Below are 20,264 nucleotides of genomic sequence, written 5' to 3' on the forward strand. Positions count from 1 at the left end.
TCTATGCTTTGCCCAAGTTTAGACGACGCAAACTGGCGTTCAATGCCAGTTCTCTGCCCAATTCTCGCGTCCAGCGCCAGAAACAAGTTGCAAAGTGGACTTCAACGCCCAAACTGGCACCAAAACTGGCGTTCAACTCCAGGAATGACCTCTGTACGTGCAACACTCAAGCTCAGCCCAAGCACACACCAAGTGGGCCCCAGAAGTGGATTTATGCATCAATTACTTACTTCTGTAAACCCTAGTGACTAGTTTATTATAAATAGAACTTTTTATCATTGTATTCACAGTCTTGGTTACTCCGGTTCCCCTCTGGGGCCGAGACCAATGAACTCCATTATCACTTATGTATTTTCAACGGTAGAGTTTCTACACTCCATAGATTAAGGTGTGGAGCTCTGCTGTTCCTCAAAGATTAATGCAAAGTACTACTGTTTTCTATTCAATTCATCTTATTTCGCTTCTAAGATATTCATTCGCACTTCAACCTGAATGTGATGAACGTGACAATCATCATCATTCCCTATGAACGCGTGCCTGACAACCACCTCCGTTCTACCTTAGATTGAATGAGTGTCTCTTAGATCTCTTAATCGGAATCTTCGTGGTGTAAGCTAGAATGATGGCGGCATTCAAGAGAATCCGGAAAGTCTAAACCTTGTCTGTGGTATTCCGAGTAGGATTCAATGACTGAATGACTGTGACGAGCTTCAAACTCGTGATTGCTGGGCGTAGTGACAGACGCAAAAGGATAGTAAATCCTATTCCAGCATGATCGAGAACCGACAGATGAATAGCCGTGCCGTGACAGGGTGCGTTGACCATTTTCACTGAGAGGATAGGATGTAACCATTGACAAGGGTGATGTCTCCAGACGATTAGCCGTGCCGTGACAGGGCATTTGGATCATTTTCCCGAGAGAAGACCTAAAGTAGCCATTGACAATGGTGATGCATTACATAAAGCCAGCCATGGAAAGGAGTAAGACTGATTGGGTAAAGATAGCAGGAAAGCAGAGGTTCAGAGGAACGAAAGCATCTCTATTCGCTTATCTGAAATTCTGACCAATGATTTACATAAGTATTTCTATCCCTGTTTTATTAATTATTTTCGAAAACCCCATTACTATTTTATATCCGCCTGACTGAGATTTACAAGGTGACCATCGCTTGCTTCATACCAACAATCTCCGTGGGATTCGACCCTTACTCACGTAAGGTATTACTTGGACGACCCAGTGCACTTGCTGGTTAGTTGTGCGAAGTTGTGAACCATGGTATTGGCATCATGATTTTGGCGCCATTACCAGGGAAAGAAAGAGCGATGAATTTTTACATAATTAAAGTGTAATCACAATTTCTGCGCACCAAGTTTTTGCCGCCGTTGTCGGGGATTGTTCGAGTTTGGACAACTGACGGTTCATCTTGTTGCTCAGATTAGGTAATTTTCTTTTTTCTTTTCAAAAATCTTTCAAAAATCTTTCAAAAAAATTTTCTCATCTGTTTTCGAAAAAAAAGAAAAAAAAAACGTTTTCAAAAATATATTTTTCTTCAGAATTTTTAAGAATGAATTCTAGTGTTTCATAAAGCATGTTGAAGTCTGGCTGGCTGTAAGGCCATGTCTCAATTCTTTTGGACTCAAGAGAAGAGCCTCTTTATCTTTCTTAGCAAATTGGCTACTGAATGTAAAGTTCTGCTAAAGCTTGACTGGCTATTAAGCCATGTCTAACCCTCAGATTGGAGCTTTAGACTAACATGGCAAGATTCCTGGAATTCATATTAAAAATTTTGGAATCCTTATTTTTCTTTTCCAAAATAATTTTTGAAAAAATAAAATAAAAATACAAAAAATTAGAAATCATAAAAATCAAAAATATTTTTTTGTGTTTCTTGTTCGAGTCTTGAGTCATGTTATAAGTTTGGTGTCAATTGCATGTGCATCTTGCATTTTTCGAAAAAATTCATGCATTCATAGTGTTTTTCATGATCTTCAAGTTGTTCTTGGTAAGTCTTCTTGTTTGATCTTTGCATTTGCATGTTTTGTGTCTTTTCTTGTTTTTCATATGCATTCCTGAATTCTTTATGTCTAAGCATTAAAGAATTCTAAGTTTGGTGTCTTGCATGTTTTCTTTGCATTAAAAAATTTTTCAAAAATGTGTTCTTGATGTTCATCATGATCTTCATAGTGTTCTTGGTGTTCATCTTGACATTCATAGCATTCTTGCATGCATTCATTGTTTTGATCCATAACTTTCATGCATTGCATCATTTTTCTTATTTTTCTCTCTCATCATAAAAATTCAAAAATCAAAAAAATATCTTTCCCTTTTTCTCTCTTAAAATTTCGAAAATTAGATTTGACTTTTTCAAAAATTTTTAAAATCTAGTTGTTTTTATGAGTCAAATCAAATTTTCAATTTAAAAAAATCTTATCTTTTTCAAAATATTTTTCAAAAATCTTTTTCTTAATTTTACATCATATTTTCGAAAATAACATCATCAATTAATGTTTTGATTCAAAAATTTCAAGTTTGTTACTTACTTGTTAAGAAAGATTCAAACTTTAAGTTCTAGAATCATATCTTGTGATTTCTTGTGAATCAAGTCATTAATTGAGATTTTAAAAATCAAATCTTTTTCAAAAACTAATTTCTATCATATCTTTTCAAAAATATCTTCTTATCTTACCTTTTTCAAAAAAGTGATTGCAAAATATCTTTTCTAACTTCCTAACTTCTTATCTTTTCAAAATTTGTTTCAACTAACTAACTAACTTTTTGTTTGTTTCTTACCTTTTTCAAAACTACCTAACTAACTCTCTCTCTCTAATTTTCGAAAAAATCTTCCCTCTTTTTCAAAATTTCTTTTTAATTAGACTAATTATTTTATTTTTTATTTGAATTTTCGAAAAACTACTAACCTTTTTCAAAAGCTATTTTCGAAAATCACTAACTCTTTTTCAAAAATTATTTCCGAAAATTCTCTCCTCCTCTCATCCCCTTCTATTTATTTATTCATCTACTAACACTTCTCTTCATCTCACATCTCTGCTCCTATCATCACCTTTGTGTTTGGATTCTTCATTCTTCTTCACCCCTATTCCTTTTCTTCTTCTACTAACAATAAGGAACCTCTTTACTGTGACATAGAGGATTCCTCTTCTTTTCTTTTTCTCTTCTCTTTCTTATGAGCAAGGACAAAGAAAAAGGCATTCTTGTTGAAGCTGATCCAGAACCTAAAAGGACTCTTAAGAGAAAATTAAGAGAAGCTAAATTACAACAATCCAGAGACAACCTTATTGAAAATTTCGAACAAGTAAAGGAGATGGCAGCCGAACCCAACAACAATAATGCAAGGAGAATGCTTGGTGACTTTACTGCGCCTAATTCCAATTTACATGGAAGAAGCATCTCCATTCCTACCATTGGAGCAAACAATTTTGAGCTGAAACCTCAGCTAGTTTCTCTGATGCAGCAGAACTGCAAGTTTCATGGACTTCCATCTGAAGATTCTTTTCAGTTCTTAACTGAATTCTTGCAGATCTGTGATACTGTTAAGACTAATGGAGTAGATCCTGAAGTCTACAGGCTCATGCTTTTCCCTTTTGCTGTAAGAGACAGAGCTAGAATATGGTTGGACTCTCAACCCAAAGATAGCCTGAACTCTTGGGATAAGCTGGTCACGGCTTTCTTAGCCAAGTTCTTTCCTCCTCAAAAGCTGAGCAAGCTTAGAGCTGATGTTCAAACCTTCAGACAGAAAGAAGGTGAATCCCTCTATGAAGCTTGGGAAAGATACAAGCAGCTGACCAAAAAGTGTCCTTCTGACATGCTTTCAGAGTGGATCATCCTGGATATATTTTATGATGGTTTATCTGAGCTATCAAAGATGTCATTGGATACTTCTGCAGGTGGATCCTTTCACCTAAAGAAAACGCCTGCAGAAGCTCAAGAACTCATTGACATGGTTGCTAACAACTAGTTCATGTATACTTCTGAGAGGAATCCTGTGAGTAATGGGACGCCTATGAAGAAGGGAGTTCTTGAAATTGATACTCTGAATGCCATATTGGCTCAGAACAAAATATTGACTCAGCAAGTCAATATGATTTCTCAGAGTCTGAATGGAATGCAAGCAGCATCCAACAGTACTCAAGAGGCATCTTCTGAGGAAGAAGCTTATGATCCTGAGAACCCTGCAATAGCAGAGTTAAAATACATGGGTGAACCATATGGAAACACCTATAATCCATCATGGAGAAATCACCCAAATCTCTCATGGAAGGATCAAAAGCCTCAACAAGGCTTTAATAATGGTGGAAGAAATAGGTTTAGCAATAGCAAGTCTTTTCCATCATCCACTCAGCAACAGACAGAGAATTCTGAGCAGAATCCATCTAGCTTAGCAAATTTAGTCTTTGATCTATCTAAGGCCACTGTGAGTTTCATGAATGAAACAAGGTCTTCTATTAGAAATTTGGAAGCACAAGTGGGCCAGCTGAGTAAAAGGATCACTGAAATCCCTCCTAGTACTCTCCCAAGCAATACAGAAGAGAATCCAAAAGGAGAGTGCAAGGCCATTGAATTAATTACCATGGCCGAACCCACAAGAGAGGAGAAGGACGTGAATCCCAAGAAGGAAGACCTCCTGGGACGTCCAGTGATCAATAAGGAGCTTCCCTCTGAGGAACCTAAGGAATCTGAGACTTATCTAGAGACCATAGAGATTCCATTGAACCTCCTTATGCCATTCATGAGCTCTGATGAGTATTCCTCTTCTGAAGAGAATGAGGATGTTACTGAAGAGCAAGCTGCCAAGTTCCTTGGTGCAATCATGAAGCTAAATGCCAAATTATTTGGTATTGAAACTTAGGAAGATGAACCTTCCTTGTTCACCAATGAACAAAGTGATCTGGATCAACTGACATTGCCTCAGAAGAGACAGGATCCTGGAAAGTTCATAATACCTTGTACCATAGGCACCATGATCTTTAAGGCTCTGTGTGACCTTGGTTCAGGAATAAACCTCATGCCCCTCTCTGTAATAGAGAAACTGGGAATCTATGGGGTGCAAGTTGCTGAAATCTCATTAGAGATGGCAGACAATTCAAGAAAACAGGCTTATGGACAAGTAGAGGACGTGTTAGTAAAGGTTGAAGGCCTTTACATCCCTGCTAATTTCATAGTCCTGGATACTGGAAAGGAAGAGGATGAATCCATCATCCTAGGAAGACCTTTCCTAGCCACAGCAAGAGCTGTGATTGATGTGGACAGAGGAGAATTGATCCTTCAATTAAATAAGGACAACCTTGTGTTTACAACTCAAGGATCTCTCTCTGCATCCATGGAGAGGAAGCAGAAAAAGCTTCTCTCAAAGCAGAGTCAACCAAAGCCCCCACAGTCAAACTCTAAGTTTGGTGTTGGGAGGCCACAACCAAACTCTAAGTTTGGTGTCAAACCCCCATATCCAAACTCTAAGTTTGGTGTTGGGAGGTCTCAACAAAGCTCTGCACATCTGTGAGGCTCCATGAGAGCCCACTTTCAAGCTATTGACATTAAAGAAGCGCTTGTTGGGAGACAACCCAATGTTTATTTATCTAATTTTATTTTTGTTTTTCATGTTTTCTTAGGTTCATGATCATGTGGAGTCACAAAATAAACGAAAAATTTAGAAACAGAATCAAAAACAGCGGAAGAAAAATCACACCCTGGAGGAAGCACCTGTCTGGCGTTCAACGCCAGAACAAAGCATGGTTCTGGCGCTGAACGCCTAAAATGGGCAGTATCTGGGCGTTGAACGCCCAAAATGGGTAGCATCTGGGCGCTGAACGCCAGAATTGCACCCTGGAGAAGAGCTGGCGCTGAACGCCCAGAACAAGCATGGTTCTGGCGTTCAACGCCAGAAATGGGCAACAAATGGGCGTTGAACGCCCAAAATGGGCACCAACCTAGCGCTGAACGCCCAGAGTTGTGTGCAAGGGCATTTTACATGCCTAATTTGGTGCAAGGTTGTAAATCCTTGAACACCTCAGGATCTGTGGACCCCACAGGATCATCTTAGGATCTGTAGACCCCACAGGATCCCCACCTACCTCTACTCACTCTCTTCTCTCTTCTCAATCATCCTCTATTCCCAATAAACACTCTTCCCCATAAACCTACCCAATAAACTCCACCTACCTTCAAAATTCAAATCAATTTCCCACCCAAATCCACCCATATGGCCGAAACTTAAACCACCCTCCCGTCCCTATATATAGCCCTCCATTCTTCCTCATTTTCACACAACACAACCCTCTCTTCTCTTCTTGGCTGAAACACACCGTCCCCCTCTTCTCCATATTTTCTTCTTCTTCTTCATATTATTCTTTCTTCTCTTGCTCAAGGGCGAGCAATATTCTAAGTTTGGTGTGGTAAAAGCATAAGGTTTTTTTTTCCATTACCATTGATGGCACCTAAGACTAGAGAATCCTCTAGAAAAGAGAAAGGGAAGACAAAAACTTCCACCTCTGAGTCATGGGAGATGGAAAGATTCATCTCCAAAGCTCATCAAGACCGCTTCTATGATGTTGTGGCCAAGAAGAAGGTGATCCCCGAGGTCCCTTTCAAGCTCAAAAGAAATGAGTATTCGGAGATCCGACATGAAATTCAAAGAAGAGGTTGGAAAGTTCTAACAAATCCCATCCAACAAGTCGGCATCCTAATGGTTCAAGAGTTCTATGCCAATGCATGGATCACCAAGAACCATGATCAAAGTAAGAACCCGGATCCAAAGAACTATGTTACAATGGTTCGGGGGAAATACTTAGATTTTAGTCCGGAAAATGTGAGGTTGGCATTTAACTTGCCTATGATGCAAGGAGATGAACGCCCCTACACTAGAAGGGTCAACTTTAATCAAAGGTCGGACCAAGTCCTCATGGACATATGTGTGGAAGGGGCTCAATGGAAGATTGACTCCAAAGGCAAGCCGGTTCAACTAAGAAGATTGGACCTCAAGCCTGTGGCTAGAGGATGGTTGGAGTTCATCCAACGCTCCATCATCCCCACTAGCAACCGATCTGAAGTTACTGTGGATCGGTCCATCATGATCCATAGCATCATGATTGGAGAAAAAGTAGAGGTTCATGAAGTCATCTCCTTTGAACTCTACAAAATAGCCGAAAAGCCCTCTCCTGGGGCAAGGTTAGCTTTTCCTCATCTTATCTGCCATCTATGTTACTCAACTGGAGCTTCCACAGAAGGAGACATTCACATTGAGGAAGAGAAGCCCATCACTAAGAAAAAGATGGAGCAAGCAAGAGAGCCCATTCATGGAGCTCAAGAGGCACAGGAAGCTCATCACCATGAGATCCCGGAGATGCCTCATATGCATTTTCCTCCACAAAACTATTGGGAGCAAATCAACACCTCCCTAGGAGAATTAAGTTCCAACATGGGACAACTAAGGGTGGAACATCAAGAGCACTCCATCATCCTTCATGAAATAAGAGAAGATCAAAAAGCAATGAGGGAGGAGCAACAAAGACAAGGAAGAGACATAGAAGAGCTCAAGGACATCATTGGTTCCTCAAGAAGGAAACACCACCATCACTAAGGTGGACTCATTCCTTGTTCTTACTTTCTCTATTTTTCGTTTTCCCTATGTTAAGTGCTTATCTATGTTTGTGTCTTCATTACATGATCATTAGTAGTTAGTAACTTTGTCTTAAAGTCATGAATGTCCTATGAATCCATCACCTCTCTTAAATGAAAAATGTTTTAATTCAAAAGAACAAGAAGTACATGAGTTTCGAATTTATCCTTGAACTTAGTTTAATTATATTGATGTGGTGACAATGCTTCTTGTTTTCTGAATGTATGCTTAAACAGTGCATATGTCTTTTGAAGTTGTTGTTTAAGAATGTTAAATATGTTGGCTCTTGAAAGAATGATGACAAGGAGACATGTTATTTGATAATCTGAAAAATCATAAAAATGATTCTTGAAGCAAGAAAAAGCAGCAAAGAACAAAGCTTGCAGAAAAAAAAAATAGGCGAAAAAAAATAGAAAGAAAAAGAAAAAAAAAGCAAGCAGAAAAAGCCAAAAGCTCTTAAAACCAAGAGGCAAGAGCAAAAAACCAATAACCCTTAAAACCAAAAGGCAAGGGTAAATAAAAAGGATCCCAAGGCTTTGAGCATCAGTGGATAGGAGGGCCTAAAGGAATAAAATCCTGGCCTAAGTGGCTAAACCAAGCTGTCCCTAACCATGTGCTTGTGGCGTGTAGGTGTCAAGTGAAAACTTGAGACTGAGCGGTTAAAGTCAAGGTCCAAAGCAAAAAAAGAGTGTGCTTAAGAACCCTGGACACCTCTAATTGGGGACTTTAGCAAAGCTGAGTCACAATCTGAAAAGGTTCACCCAATTATTTGTCTGTGGCATTTATGTATCCGGTGGTAATACTGGAAAACAAAGTGCTTAGGGCCACGGCCAAGACTCATAAAATAGCTGTGTTCAAGAATCATCATACTGAACTAGGAGAATCAATAACACTATCTAAACTCTGAGTTCCTATAGATGCCAATCATTCTGAACCTCAACGGATAAAGTGAGATGCCAGAACTATTCAAGAGGCAAAAAGCTATAAGTCCCGCTCATTTGATTGGAGCTATGTTTCATTGATAGTTTGGAATTTATAGTATATTCTCTTATTTTTATCCTATTTGATTTTCAGTTGCTTGGGGACAAGCAACAATTTAAGTTTGGTGTTGTGATGAGCGGAAAATTTATACGCTTTTTGGCATTATTTTTAGTATGTTTTTAGTAGAATCTAGTTACTTTTAGGGATGTTTTCATTAGTTTTTATGTTAAATTCACATTTCTGGACTTTACTATGAGTTTTTGTGTTTTTCTGTGATTTCAGGTATTTTCTGGCTGAAATTGAGGGACTTGAGCAAAAATCAGATTCAGAGGTTGAAGAAGGACTGCTGATGCTGTTGGATTCTGACCTCCCTGTACTCAAAATGGATTTTCTGGAGCTACAGAACTCAAAATGGCGCGCTTCTAATTGCATTGGAAAGTAGACATTTAGGGCTTTCCAGCAATGTATAATAGTCCATACTTTTTCCAAGTTTAGACGATGCAAACTGGCGTTCAACGCCAGCTCTATGCCCAATTCTGGCGTCCAGCGCCAGAAACAAGTTGCAAAGTGGAGTTCAATGCCCAAACTGGCACAAAAGCTGGCGTTCAACTCCAAGAATGACTTCTCCACGTGTAGACTTCAAGCTCAGCCCAAGCACACACCAAGTGGGCCCTGGAAGTGGATTTATGCATCAATTACTTACTTCTGTAAACCCTAGTAGCTAGTTTATTATAAATAGGACCTTTTACTATTGTATTAGACATCCTGGATTGTATTTTTTGATCCTGTGATCAAGTCTTTGTTACTCTGGTTCCCCTCTAGGGCCGAGACAAACGAACTCCATTATCACTTATGTATTTTCAACGGTAGAGTTTCTGCACTCCATAGATTAAGGTGTGGAGCTCTGCTGTTCCTCAAGGATTAATGTAAAGTACTACTATTTTCTATTCAATTCAACTTATTCAATTTCTAAGATATTCATTCGCACTTCAACCTGAATGTGATGAACGTGACAATCATCATCATTCCCTATGAACGCGTGCCTAACAACCACTTCCGTTCTACATTAGATTGAATGAGTATCTCTTAGATCTCTTAATCAGAATCTTCGTGGTATAAGCTAGATTGATGGTGGCATTCATGAGAGTCTGGAAAGTCTAAACCTTGTCTGTGGTATTCCGAGTAGGACTCTGGGATTGAATGACTGTGACGAACTCCAAACTCGCGAGTGCTGGGCGTAGTGATAGACGCAAAAGGATATTAAATTCTATTCCAATATGATCGAGAACCTCCAAGATGATTAGCCATGCAGTGACAGCACATCGGACCATTTTCACAGAGAGGAATAGGATGCAACCAATGACAAGGGTGATGCCTCCAGACGATTAGCCGTGCTGTGACAGAGCATTTGGACCATTTTCCTGAGAGGATTGAAAGTAGCCATTGGCACCGGTGACATCCTTACATAAAGCCAGCCATAGAAAGGAGTAAGACGGATTGGATGAAGACAGCAGGAAAGCAGAGGTTCAGAGGAATGAATGCATCTCCATACGCTTATCTGAACTTCTCACCAATGATTTACATAAGTATTTCTATCCTTATTTTAGTATTAATTTTGAAAACTCCATAACTATTTTATATCCGTCTGACTGAGATTTACAAGGTGACCATAGCTTGCTTTATACCAACAATCTCCGTGGGATCGACCCTTACTCACGTATGGTTTATTACTTGGACAACCCAGTGCACTTGCTGGTTAGTTATGTGAAGTTGTGAAGATATGTTTAGACCATGGTTATGTGTATCCGTTTTTGGTGCCATCGCCAGGGAATCAATTTCGAACAATAATTCACAACCTGAGTAACAATTTCGTATACCACTCATCCCCAAATCTTCAATAGCTCTTAGAAGGTGATTCATATTCAGATTGGTTGGGTAAGGATGCTCTCCCTGTTGATATTCTTCCTGATGAGACTCCTCTTGGTGAGTTTCTTCCCTTGCTTTTAATTTCCCTATTTGTGGCCTTCTTTGTTGTTGAGCAGGTGTAGTATAGGCCATACGCTGGGTTGTTATTAGCCTCCCTGGGTTAACCCAGTCTGGATTACTATCTTCAAAGACCACCTTGGCCTTTGTGCACAATCGGAGAATGGTGCTGGGGTACCAAAGCCTGGCACCTGATTCAAGCTTCTCAGCTGAATCTTGAATTCCCTCAGCTATAAGTTCATGCACGTTGATTTCTCCACCTTGTACTAGGCAATGTACCATAGTTGCTCGATTAATATTTACCTCTGAATTATTTGCAGCTGGGAGAATAGACCTCCTCACGAGTTCAAACCACCCCTTGGCTTCTGGGCTAAGGTCTCCCCTCTTGATGAACCTGGGTCTCCCATCTCCATACCTCTCCTAGTCAGCTGCTATAACACAGATGTCAGTCACTATCTCAGTGAGCTCATCATTGTCTTGGCTTTTACTTATCCTTGTATGATAGCTAAGCTCATCAAAGTGTGGTGATTTCAGGTGAAGAGTTCTTATTATAGCATTTGGACTGAAGTCTACCTCCTTTCCCCTTACATAGCTTTTGAAGGTTGGTGCTCTGGTTTTATCTTCTCTGACCACATTTGCATAGAACTCTTTGATGAGGTTTGTATTGATCTTTCCCTCTGGATTGATGAGCAATTGCCACCCTCTTTCTTCAATCTTCTCCCGAATCTGTGGGCATTCGTCTTCATTGATTTGGAAGGTTAACTCGGGCAGTATCTTTTTGAGCTTTATCCGCTCAAATTCTCGTTCATGAAAGGCAGTCTTGAATCTCTTCTCGTCGAAGGGAATGTTATCCGTTAGTTCCTTCCTCTTCTACCTCTTGGAGCTTGATGATGTCATGAATGAAGTTAAAGCAAAAAGGGTGTAGTGAAGGGAAGAGATGTGGGGTTTAGAGAGTGGGAGGTTGAAGAATTGGTTGCTGGAAAGTGAAGTGCAAGGGGTATGAATTTCGAATGTGGAGATGATGTGAATTTGATTCACTTATATAGAAAAGTGATAAAGAGATGAAAGGTGTGGATTGATGGGGTTGGTGTATGATGAACGGATGGGGATGTGTATGGAGTAAGCACGAGGATTCTCAACTTTATGATGGAGTTGGTTCGCTTTCCAAGTTTGTTCTTCCTCCAATGTTGCATGGCAACCATTCCCAATGCATTCCTCTTGAGGCACGTGTGTAGTGCCCTCTTCATGAATTGGCCGAACCTTTCCCATTAAATTATCCAATCAATCTCTTTCAATGTTCCTTTCCTTTCCCTATAAAGACAAAATAAGAAAAGTAAGAATCATCACAAAAATAAATCACTTTAAATTTTTACGGCTAAAATAATAAAGAGATGAAAAGATGAGATTGTTTATTCATGAACTCCAACTAACCAACTAACTGTGTATCCTTATATGCGTTTTGGTGGCACCATGGGGTGATACCAAACTTAGTTTGGAGCACTGTGATCAAAAGTCTTGTTCAAAGCTCCAAGACTAGCATGCTCTCTGTTGCATTCATGCTTTCTTGGTACGCTTTGAATACCAAACTTGTTCTTCACTATATACTGCAATATAAGGACTTCACCAAGTTTGAGTTGGAATTCATGAATATTGACTTATTCAATAGTAAAAGCTAATAAAACATGGGTTGCCTCTCATGAAGCACTTCTTTAGCATCACTAGCTTGACGTTTCTCCTTCATCAGGGAGGTTGATAATGCTTCAAGTCCTCCCCTCTTGCCTTGGACTTATATCCATTGGTTGTATCAATGATCTCCACATGTTCCAAGGAGAGGACTCTGTTAATAGTGAAGACCTTAGGTAACTGAGATGGTACAGTCGGGAGATTAGGGGGGATATCTGAGAAGTAAGCTGAGATCACTTTATCTCCTGGAGAGAAATCTTCCGTAGGGATCTTCTTGTTCCTCCACCCCTTGGTACCTTCTTCTTTGTCTCTTTTGATGCTTCCCTGCTCTTGGCGACTTCTTCTTCTAAGTGCATTTTGTTGTTGTCTTCACATGCCTCTGGTGGTTTAGGTTCCTCCAGCTTCTCCTTGAGCTGTGATGATTGCTGTTTGCCTTGTTCATCATTTAGTGGGGTTTTCGGATGCGTTGGGGGTGCCTCAGTGCTTGTTTCCTCTGTCAGCATCTCATTATGATCATTGCTTGGTTCTTTATTTTCTTGGTCAGCTTCTTGGGAGAGTTTGAAGACATTGAAGCTGAGTTGTTCATCATGGATCCTCAATATTAGCTCCCATCGCTCCACATCTATGAATGCTCTGGCTGTAGCTAGGAATGGTCTTTCCAATATGATTGGGTGAGTGTGACTCTCCTCCATGTCCAAGATGACAAAGTCTGTTGGGAGGTAGTATTTTCCAACCTTTAACAACACATTTTCCACCACCCCTATTGCTTGTTTTTGAGTTTTGTCAGCCAGCCTGATGACCACATCTGCGGGCAATATCTCATTGATCTGCAGTCTCTTCACCAGGGCTAAGGGCATTAAGTTGATGCTCGCTCCCAAATCGCAGAGTGCTCTATCAAACATTGTTTCTCCTATGGCACAGGGGACATGAAAACTCCCTGGATCTTTTCTTTTCTTAGGTAACTGTGGTTGAATGAGGGCACCGCACCCCTTGTTCATCACTATAGTCTGGCCTCCCTTGAGTGAGCTTTTTCTAGGAAGCAGCTCCTTCATATACTTGATATATGCAGGCATTTGTTGGATAGTCTTGATGAATGGTATGTTCACATGCAAAGATGCAAACAAGTCAAGAAATCTTGAGTATATTCTCTTCTCCACAACACCATTGAGTAGTTGTGGAAAAGGTGCATAGAGTCTCAGCAGCTCCTGTTTTGATATTTCTGGTTTTTGGTATTCTTTTTCCTCCTTCTCTGTTGAGGTATCTTCAAGCTGTTCTGACAGCTTGCTTGGCTTGTCCTCAGTCTCCTTATCACTTATAGTGACCATCTTGCAATCTTCCCATCTTACTTTCTTTGTTTCACCTCTCGGATTCTTCTCTGTGTCACTTGGAAATCCATCTGTGGGTTTGGGAATTTGCTCAGAGAGATATCCTACTTGAGATTCCAACCTCTTGATTGTGTCTCCCTGGTTCTTGAAACTGGCTCGCACTTCCTCCTTGAACACCTTGTTGTCTTGGATATCCTTGCATATGCCTTCAAGTAAATTTTCAATTCTTGAGATTCTTTCATCAAATGATGATAGGTCAGGTTGAGGAGGGTTGTTCTGGCCTTGATATGAATGTGGAGAGGTGTTGTTATTGGGATGTTGATATGATCTAGATGTGAAGTGTTGGTGAGCTGCATTGTTTGGATTTGGGCGTCTTTGATCAAGGCTTTGGTCTTGTTGATTTTCCCACCCAAAGTTTGGGTGATTCCTCCATCCAGGGTTGTAAGTCTTGGAGTATGGATCATGGTTCTGCCTAGGTGAATTCCCAATGTAGTTGGCTTGCTCCTGACTACCCTCTGCTTCTTCATTCACTCCTTCTTGGGTTGTTGATGAAGTGGAGATTGCTGCCACTTGGTTCCTCTCCATCTTCTTGGTGAGGTCAGCCAGCTGCTGGGTAATGAGCTTGTTTTGGGCCAACAAAGCATCTACATTGTTTAGCTCCATTACTCCTCTTGTGTTTCCTCTTTCGAAAGCATAGAAGTAGTCGTTCTCTGCTACTATTTCAATGACATCTATAGCCTCCTCAATGGTTTTCTTCTTGTTCAAAGATCCTCCGGATGAATAGTCTACGGCCTTCTTTGACTCATAAGAGAGCCCTTCATAGAAAATGTGCAGCTGCACCCATTCGTTGAACATGTCAGATGGACACCTCCTTGTTAGGTCCTTAAACCTCTCCCATGCTTCATATAGAGTCTCACCATCTTGTTGCCTGAAGGTTTGTACCTCAGCTCTCAGCCTATTGATTCTTTGAGGAGGGTAAAATCTTGCTAAGGTTTGGGTTGATGCATTCATTGATCTCCTTGGCAATCTTAAGTGATCGAATTCCAATTCCTTGGCAATTCAATCTCTCAAATCTTGATCAATAGCCAATTCCTTGGTCAATTGCTCATGAGAAGAGATGAAGTATGGTCACTGATTATACCACATGCATTTCCCAAACCAAGTATTGAGAGGATTATAGTCACATATCCATCCAAACCCAATTTGGTCCAGCATGAGAAAGCATTTCTATCTTGATCTCTTCATTCCTCTTCCAAGGTTCAGAAGAGATCCAAGTATGAATAGTTTCTTTTCCAAGATCACTATCCAATTGGATGAAGATCGAAAGCTTTCAAGTAAAATCAAGAGAAAAGATAGAAGAAGAATAATGAAAACTAGTATTGATCCATCAAATTATAACAGAGCTCCCTAACCCAATGAAAGGGGTTTAGTTATTCATAGCTCTGGAAAATAAAAACAAAGATGGAGAATACATAATAAAAACTAGAAGTGCAGAGAAAGTAAATACAGGAAGTAGTTCTATGCTATTTTCCAACTCCCAGAACTCTCTCAAATAATTCAAAGCTACTCCTATATATACTACTCTTCTCATCTTCTAGTTGGTTCTTCAAGTCTTGGGCGTTTGGATCTTGAGTTTGAAGCAGTTCTTTTCTTCATTTGGGCTTGGCTTTACTTGCAGAGAGAAAGTGTGAAGTGGGCAGAGACTTGAGCTCAGGGCGTTAGGGGTGTTAACGTTTAGTGAAAATATGAGTTCGAGAACGTTAGTGACAATCAACTTTCTCACTAACGTTCCTAAGTAAAAGCCATGTTAACTTCAACGTTAGTGGCACAAACGTTGCCACTAACGTTGCCTCTAGGTCCTTCGCACACGTTATTGGGGTTTAACTTTCCCAATAACGTTGAAAAGCCCCCATTGCTCCTACGTTAGAGCCCACGTTAACTTAGTTAACGTGGCTCTTTAACGTGGGCTTGCCATCCTTCGAGAACGTTAGTGACACTCAACATTGTCACTAACGTTCCAATGTGCCCCCATGTCTCACGTTAGAGCCCATGTTAACTTAGTTAACGTGGCTCTTTAACGTGGCATTGCTTAGCCATTCCCAACGTTAGTGACAATGTTGAGTGTCACTAACGTTGGCTCATCTTTTACTCATCCACGTTAGCTTCCACGTTAACTAAGTTAACGTGGGAGTTAACGTGGCTCATAGTGGCTTGTGTGGCTCCTTCCAACGTTAGTGATAATGTTGAGTGTCACTAACGTTGGCCATCACCTTCTTCTCTCACGTTAGCCTCCACGTTAACTAAGTTAACGTGGAAGTTAACGTGGCTCCTTGGGGTTGTGTGGTTGCTTTCAACGTTAGTGACAATGTTGGGTGTCACTAACGTTGTCGACCACTCTTGCCTCTTCACGTTAGCTTCCACGTTAACCAAGTTAATGTGGGAGTTAACGTGGCATTGTGCACTTAGGCAAACGTTAGTGACAATGTTGAATGTCACTAACGTTTGCTTCCTTTCCCCTTTTTAACGTTAGAGGCCACGTTAACTAAGTTAACGTGGACTCTAACGTGGCCACTTGTGAGCATTGGCCAACGTTAGTGATAATGTTAAGTGTCACTAACGTTGGCTCAAATTCCCTTCTTCACATTAGAGTTCACGTTAACTTAGTTAACGTGACTCTTAACGTGGGTAATGATAGCTTCAAGAGCGTTATTAGCAGTCACTTTTCTCATTAACTCTGCAAGTTACCTCCCATTCCTTGCTTCCTTTGGTCCTGAAATCAGGCAATAGAGTGCATCAAAGTTCTAGTCCAAGTCATGGGTAATGCAGCATACAATTTGTCACTAAACTCATGCAAAATCCTCATAAAATCATGTAAAATGCACAATGTATGCTTGAATCCAGGTGTAAGTGAATATCTACCTAAAACTAGCTTATTTCCTAAGAAAATGAATGAAACTACCCTAAAATCAGTAAAGAAAAGGTCAGTGAAACTGGCCAAAATGCCCTGGCATCATAGCGTCAGGCACGCGTCCGCGTGGATGGCCATATATGCTACTGACGCGAACGCGTCAGTCACGCGTCCGCGTGACCAAATTTGTGCTTTTAGCACACTTTTTGCCCCAAGCTGGCACAACTCTCTGCCCAAACGCTCTTTTACGTCGAATTTGCAGGTCACGCGATCGCGTCGATGACGCGACCGCGTGAATGGCGAAAATCACAAACGACGCGAACGCGTGAGGTACACGATCGCGTGGGATTGTTTGTGCGAAAGGCTCCATTCTGGCGCCACTCCCGCGCAACTCTCTGTAACTTTTTATTTTTTTCTGGCACCCCTAGATGACGCGTTCGCGTCAACGACGCTGGCACGTCGGGTGCTTTTTTTATTTAAATTATAGCTTGAGGTGTTCGGTTCCTGGAAGAACATAGCTGCATGATCAGAAAATTAGTAAGAACCCAATAAAAATAAAATAACTAAGAAAACTACTACTACTAAAAATAGCTAAGGATACGAAATTATCGGGTTGCCTCCCGACAAGCGCTTCTTTATCGTCACTAGCTTGACGATCAGCTCCTTTAAGGAGGAGGATCATAGGGGCTCAGCTCTTCACCCCTTACTTTGAACTTCTTTCCTGTGTCTCCATAACGTAGCTCAATATGCTTCAGAGAGAGGATTTTGATTACTGTATAAACCCATGCTGGATTGCTGGTCAACACCACCTTCATTCCTGGGGAGAAACCTTCAGTGGGGATCTTTTTGTTTCTCCATCCTCTGGGTATTTTTTTCTTTTTGGGGACCTCCTCCTTGGTGGATGATGCAGTTTCAACACCAAACTTAGGTTTGATGTCAGGCGGAATTTTAGTGGTTGTCACCACAGGAGGTTTGAGTTGCAAATTCTGCTGTGCATCATCAGAGGGTTCTTGAAGGTTTGGATCAATAAGCTCAGCCTGCATACACCTCTCTTCTTCACCTGTTGAATGTACATCTTTGAAGACATGAAAGACCAGTTGCTCATTATGCACTCTAAGCACTAATTCACCCACTTCTACATCAATCAGAGCTCTTCCAATGGCTAGAAATGGTCTTCCTAGAATTATAGAGGCATTCTCATCCTCCCCTGTGTCAAGAATCACAAAGTCTACTGGGAGGAAGAACTTACCCACTTTAACCAAGATGTTTTCCACTAATCCGTATGCAGGCTTCATAGATTTGTCTGCCATCTGTAATGCTATTTTTGTGGGTTGTGCCTCTTGGATTTGTAGCTTCTTTATCACAGATAAGGGCATTAGATTTATGCTTGCCCCTAGATCACATAGAGCTTTCTCAAAGGTTGTGCTCCCAATGGTGCATGGAATTTGAAAGCTCCCTGGATCCGGCATCTTCCTTGGCAAGTTATTCTGAATAACAGCACTACATTCCTTAGTCAGGACTACTGTCTCATCTCCCTTTAAATGCTTTTTCTTTGACAACAGCTCCTTCGTGAACTTGACATAGATAGGCATTTGCTCCAAAACCTCAGCAAAAGGAATATTTATTTCTAGCTTTCTGAAGACTTCCAAGAACTTTGAAAACTGTTTGTCCTTGGTCTCCTTTTGAAGTCTCTGAGGATATGGCATTTTAGGCTTGTATTCAGGAACCTTTGGCAAAGTAGGATAAGTGTCAAGAGAGTCTGGGAATGGGTTGTCCGCACGCTTTGGAGGGGCGTGTTCTACTTCTTCCTTCTTCTCCTCAGGAGCTTCCTTTTCAACTAGCTCTTCATTGGCCTTGGTCTCAGAGCCAGCTACTTTACCACTTCTTAATTGAATACCCTTACAATCTTCTCCTGGGTTCACCACTGTATCACCTTGAACTGTACTTACCTCTCAAGTATTTGCTTGCTCAGTTGGCCCACTAGCACCTCTAAGTTTCTAATGGAGGCCTTGGTTTCCTGCATAAATTGTGCTTCCGCACTTGCCACTTGTTCACTTATTATGGTGATAGCCTTGCATTCCTCTCTTGGATTTGGAATTGTGTTACCAGGAAGGCTATTAGTGGTCCTCTGATCAATTTCATTGACCTTTGTGGCTAATTGACCCATTTGAATTTCCAGGTTCTTGATGGATGCTCTGGTTTCTTGTCTAAAACCTGTCAATATTGCTTCCAAATCATTGTTCTACTGGAAACCACCCTGAGAACTATTGTTGATGTTCTGAGGTCTCTGAGGTTGGTCCCTCCATCCAAAATTTGGGTGATTCCTCCATCCCTGGTTGTATGTCTTAGAATATGGATCATTGTTGGGATTTCTAGGACCACTCCCCATGTAATTCACCTGTTCAGAAGAAGGTTGAGCATAATCATAATTATCATTTTATAAAGTTACCTGCCATGTCATAGGAGACTTCCTGTGGTGAATTTTGGGTGTTGATAGCTAAGACTTGCATGCCACCCATCTGTTGAGTAAGTAGATTTATTTGCTGAGACATCAGCTTGTTCTGAGCAAGAAGAGTATTAACAGCCTCTACTTCCAACACACCTCTCTTTTGAGAGGTTTCAGAGTTCACAGGATTCCTGTTAGATGAGTAGAGATATTGGTTGCTTGCAACTAATTCAATCAGCTCAATAGTCTCCTCTGGTGTCTTCTTCTTGTGCAATGAACTGCCTGCAGAGGTATCTAAGCTCATCTTTGAAATCTCTCCTAAGCCTTTATAAAAGATATCCAGTTGGGTCCACTTGGAGAACATGTCAGGAGGGCATTGCCTAGTCAGTAGCTTGTATCTCTCCCAAGCTTCATAAAGAGTTTCACCCTCCTTCTGTCTGAAAGTCTGAACCTCCAACCTAAGCTTAGTCAGCTTCTTTGGTGGGAAAAATTTAGTGAGAAATTCAGTAACGACCTTTTCCCAAGTATTCAGACTCTCCTTTGGTTGGGAATCTAGCCATAGCTTTGCTTTATCCCTCAGAGCAAACGGGAAAAGCATGAGTCTGTACACCTCTGGATTCACTCCATTTGTCTTCACAGTATCACATATCTGCAGAAAATTAGATATGAACTGATTTGGATCTTCATGAGAAAGTCCATGATACTGGCAGTTTTGCTGCACCAAGGTGACCAGTTGTGGCTTCAACTCAAAGTTGTTTGCAGTTATAGGAGGCACCACAATACTTTTTCCATAAAGATCCGCAGTAGGGGCAGAATAAGAGCCAAGCACTCTCCTCTGTTGATCATCCCCATTCAGATTTACCACATTGGCATTAGCATTATTATTTGCCATAGTGGATTCTGCAGCCTTGAAAGTCTTGCTTGTTGTAAACGTTGCCTGAAAGTTCTTTCAGGTTCAGGATCAAAGTCTAAGAGATGTTCTTTGTCTCTATTCCTACGCATACACAAGCAGAAAACAAGAAAAAAATTGGGACTCTCTACGTCAGAGTGCAGAGAAGTCCCTGTGAGGTAATTTGTGTAAAATAATAAAATAAAAATACTAAATAAATAAATAATAAAAAAATTCAAAAATTTAAAAGGAAAAATAAACAGAAAAAATCAAAATAGAATTAACTGGATTTCAAGAAATAAAAAAAATATTAATACTAAAATTATTATTTATTTATTTATTTATCATATAAATTTTTTTTTAGAGATAAAATAAAACTAATAGAATATAAAAAAAATGGGAAGAAACGAAAACGAAA

The 20,264-nt window shown here is 40.4% G+C and overlaps 3 non-coding genes and 1 pseudogene across 3 annotated transcripts; 2 read left to right on the forward strand and 2 right to left on the reverse strand.

Moving 5' to 3' along the window:
* Window positions 1-3,722: 3,722 nt before the first annotated feature.
* Window positions 3,723-3,830, reverse strand: LOC148548966 (small nucleolar RNA R71). Its single transcript, XR_015897731.1, has one exon. It is a non-coding gene; the product is annotated as a small nucleolar RNA R71 (small nucleolar RNA).
* Window positions 3,831-14,456: 10,626 nt separating this feature from the next.
* LOC148548967 (small nucleolar RNA R71) lies at window positions 14,457-14,560 on the forward strand. The gene has a single exon (XR_015898269.1). It is a non-coding gene; the product is annotated as a small nucleolar RNA R71 (small nucleolar RNA).
* A 2,616-nt stretch (window positions 14,561-17,176) lies between these two features.
* On the reverse strand, window positions 17,177-18,678 carry LOC148548968 (uncharacterized; annotated as a pseudogene).
* Window positions 18,679-19,319: 641 nt separating this feature from the next.
* Window positions 19,320-19,423, forward strand: LOC148548969 (small nucleolar RNA R71). The gene has a single exon (XR_015897215.1). It is a non-coding gene; the product is annotated as a small nucleolar RNA R71 (small nucleolar RNA).
* Window positions 19,424-20,264: the final 841 nt, after the last annotated feature.

This window comes from Arachis ipaensis, chromosome B8 (assembly GCF_059453495.1).
Source record: "Arachis ipaensis isolate K30076 ecotype BB chromosome B8, ASM5945349v1, whole genome shotgun sequence".
Classification (NCBI taxonomy): domain Eukaryota; kingdom Viridiplantae; phylum Streptophyta; class Magnoliopsida; order Fabales; family Fabaceae; genus Arachis; species Arachis ipaensis.